This window comes from Archocentrus centrarchus, chromosome 8 (genome assembly GCF_007364275.1).
Source record: "Archocentrus centrarchus isolate MPI-CPG fArcCen1 chromosome 8, fArcCen1, whole genome shotgun sequence".
Lineage (NCBI taxonomy): Eukaryota > Metazoa > Chordata > Actinopteri > Cichliformes > Cichlidae > Archocentrus > Archocentrus centrarchus.
In genome coordinates, this window is record NC_044353.1 from 5,504,483 (window position 1) to 5,508,662 (window position 4,180).

Consider the following 4,180-nt stretch of genomic DNA (forward strand, 5'->3'; position numbering starts at 1 on the left):
ACACTTGAAACCTTCCTTTCTTCCCTCCTTTTGTCCTCCTCCTCCTCTCTTTCCTCTCGCCTTTCTCCTGTTTGGGTCTCTCAGTCCTGCCTCAGGATAAGCCACGCTTCGCTCGAGCTTATCTCCTGTTTTAGAGCTGCCGGGCTTCTCGGCCCTCCTCTCCGTCTGCGGCTCAGCACAAACTGCTGCTGCTGCTGACAGCGACACGAGGCGAGCACGTAAACGTGATCAGTTGTTACGTAATGCAGAAACACATCAGCAGAGCATACTGAGGTGTTCTTAAACCAAGCTTTTTTTTTTAAAATGATATGCTTTTGCTTTGTTTCCAGGTGTTCACTGTATTATTATCTTTTGACATGGCACTACTGCCTCACAGCGAGAAGGTCCTGGGTTTGAATCCTCTGGCTGGCTAAAGCCTTTCTGCTTGGAGCTTGCATGGAAGAAAATGGATGGATCTGAGACACTTAAAAGGGGGAATTCAACCTGCATCAGTGAGAATAATGGTTTTTGTTATAATTATCCAAAGGGCTCCATCCATTCTGGATCATCTTGCGAGCACCCCCTGAATCTGAAACTGAAATTGGTGCAGATAGTTAGAGTTCTCAATTATACTATAAATACTTTGCTTGTAGTTTTCCTCATCATCCACAGGGTCAGATGAGGAGTAACAATAATCCTGAGGAACTAATAGTGTGTTCCAGTTGAAGTTGGAATTTTCAACTGGAACGAACCCTCAAGTTGGATTTTCCAACTCAGAAAATTGAAGCAGACGCACCAACCCCGACTTAACAATCCAAGATGGCAGCTGTGAACATAAACGCAGTAAAACTGTAAAACCTTTCATCTGTGCTGCCACTGTCGTGTATTTGTGATTCGCAGAGCACTGGCCAGGCTGCATCCATGAATGTGCTGCAGCGCTGTTTTAAAGTGCACTGTGCTGTATCACCAGTGATTCATGATTTGTTTTGCTCCTTGTCAAGGAGCAAAACAAACCCCATTCATCCTTACTTTTCCGACTTTATTACTGGAACATGCTGAACTTGGGAGTGACTCACTCCCAGCTCCAACATCCAACTTCCGAGGCAAATGGAACGTACAATTAAGAACACAAAGTATCTGAACTGTGCTGTGAGAGTATTGCAATATGTTTTAAGTAGTCATAGAAGTGACTGGTTGCTGTTGCTTTAAAGAAAATGGCTTCCATCGATCAATTCATTTTCTGCCACTTATCCATCACTGAAGTGCTGAGGCAGCAGTCAGGCCCTCCCTCTGCCCAGCCACCTCCTCCAGGTGGCTATGCAGTGATTCAGGAATATGACACAGTGCATAAAATGCCATATGTCATATTCCCAGGACATGCTGTCTTGGGAACGTTTCTGAGACTGCCGTCCCACAGTCTGGAAGTGAAAAGGCAGCAGAAATGGATGGATGATGTATTTTGTTTTTGGTACTTGCACTTCAGCCACGTGAAGTTGGAAAGATTTGAGTTTCTGAATATGTTTTTTAAATCTTTTGATGTATGAAATGAATCCTCAGTGGTGTTATTATTTTGAGTGGAAACTATTGTTTGGTTTTGAGCAGACGAAGGTGGGTTTGACAGGTTCACGAGGGTTTGCTGGAACGGTCAAAGGTGTCGTGTTTAGAGAGTTGAGAAAACGATTGATTCCATAAATGTGTCGGCAGTTATGAGAAAAACTCTTGATTTTCTGAACATTTACAAAGTGCCTGAAGTCTGAACTAAAGCCAAACCAAAGGAACCCGCGTGACCTCATGCCCTCGGTTCTTTTACTCTTTGTTTCTTGATTTAAAAATGAAACAGCAGACGCCTCCCTGCTGCTGCTGAACATGTAAACATGCTGGTGGGAGAAACTCTGAGCTCAGTAAGTGCAGGCCTTTGCTGTAATTACTATGCTGCACATGCCTAATGATTTGCTTTCCAGCTCAGCTTCCTTTTTCCTTTGTATTCAGGCAGATTGTTTTATCGGACTGACATCGTAAAGGCTCGTTTCACCCTGCTCATTCTCATCGGTCTGTAAAACGCTTCACTTTAAATGTCCTGCTCTGCTGTGTTGGGTTTTCAGCCTCTGCAGGTTGTTGTAGGTCTGTGGTTGATGTATGGGCAACATTAAATCAGAGGTAGGAGTGTTATGTAATTCTGTTTCCAGCCAGGTTTTGAAGGCAGTCTCTGCTCATTACAGCCAAGCCTCAAACATGCCTCAGTGCTTTTACAGCTTCGTGGGGCGTTATGAGTTAATTGGAGCATAATTATGTGACCGACTTACAGCAAAGCTTGATTTGAGGCTTAAAAATAAAGCAACTGTAGTGCGCTTTTGAACGCCGAAGCAGGAATCCACGTGCTGATACAGCCACAGTTTGATCAAACAAAACGAGTCTCTATATTGCATTTGTTCCACGTATCAAAGCCCCACAGAGAAGAATCCAGCTCCGACTCTGACTGACTTTCAATTTTAATGATCAGAGAAGGAAAAGTGTGAGGTGGAATCACTGCACACAGTTTCATCTACTGACTAAAACACCACAGACCTCACATTAAAACACAGGGAAAGACTTCATGCTGTCACTGGTAAAACAGCACTGATATCCTGTAAAGTCTGGAAAACAGTGGATTGTGCCCTCAGTGTTGGGGAGAGACTGTCGTGGTGAAGAAAGGGACCTTGGGGTAAAATCACTGCTCCTTTGTGGCCAAAGAAGCTAGTTGAGGTGGTTCGGATACTTGATCAAGATCACTGCCTTTCAAGAGAATTCTTTGGACAGATTATATGCTGCTAAAAACCATTTATGGAACACTTTTTAATCAGAGTATAGCATTAAGTCAGACTTCTGGGATACTGATCTGGCCAGGTAAGTAGCAGAGGGGGTGTTAAGCTGTTTCTGTTGCTGTTGTTAAATTAACAACAGGTGCAACAATGAGACAACCCCCCAAAGCAGGAATGTTTTTACAGGTGGAGGCCACTGACATTTTCCCCTCCTCATCTTTTTGGACTATTTTTTAACTAGTTTTGCATCTGGCTAGGGTCAGCGTCACTACTATCGCATGAGGTGATACCTGGACCTCACAGAGGTTGCAAAGGTAGTCCAACTCCTCCAGGATGACACATTAATAGATGCCATTGCCAGAAGGTTTGCTGTGTCTCCCAGCACAGTCTCAAAAACATGGAGGAGATTCCAGGAGACAGGTTACTCTCGGAGAGCTGGACAGGGCCGTAGAAGGTCCTTAACCCATCACCAAGACTGGTATCTGCTCCTTTGTGCACAAAGGAGCAGGATGAGGATTGCCAGAGCCCTACAAAAGGAGGAGGTTCACCCTGAGAACATGTGACAGACATGAAAGGGTCTGGAGAAGCTGTGGAGAACATTATTCTGCCTGTAACATCATTCAGAGTCTTCAGACCCTACTGTATTTGATGGTGTGTTTGCTGGATTCAGAAGCTTCTCAAATGTCTCCAGTCTGGATTGAACCTCCCTCAGTCCATGTATAGCATAGAGCCCAACAAAACCAGACTCTGGGAGGAGTGGCCTGCCTGATCTGAACCAATCAAGCTTTCAAGGTATCACCATCGTTATCGACGAGAATGCTGATGTCCCCTATCCAGGGTCTCATCTCAGACTCCAGGCAGGTTGGATAGTTTAGCTGAACCTTCCCCCTGCTGGCTAGGTTTGATTGCAGCTACCCTCAATAAAACTTTGTGAATGTTCCTGCATCTATCTGGTGCCTCTGTGTGGAATTTCTGATAAAGAAGTACCACCCTCCCCCCAAGAGTCTGGTTCCAGTACCGTTGCTATGCATAGCAGTATCTAGTTGCTCCATCTCCAGAACTACCTTGGACTTCTTTCCCATCCGAGATGAGATGTTCCAGATTCCTAGGACCAATCTACACCTCATAATTGGGTCCCTTCAAGCCTGCATCCTAACACCTGACCATAACTTCCCTTCCAGGTCTGGCTGCAGAATGGGGCTTGGGTCCCCTTTTCCAGGTGCAAATGTGTAGCTCAACCATTTCAGTAATGTCTATGAAAAGCTTAGTCTAACCCCTCACCTGGGACCAGTTTGCCTTGGGCAAAGTCTGCTGATTACTATTTATAAATGTGCCTTTATTTAATAATTACAAAGTCAAGTCTTTTAATTCAGGGTTTTTATTTTAACAAATTTTCACCACAG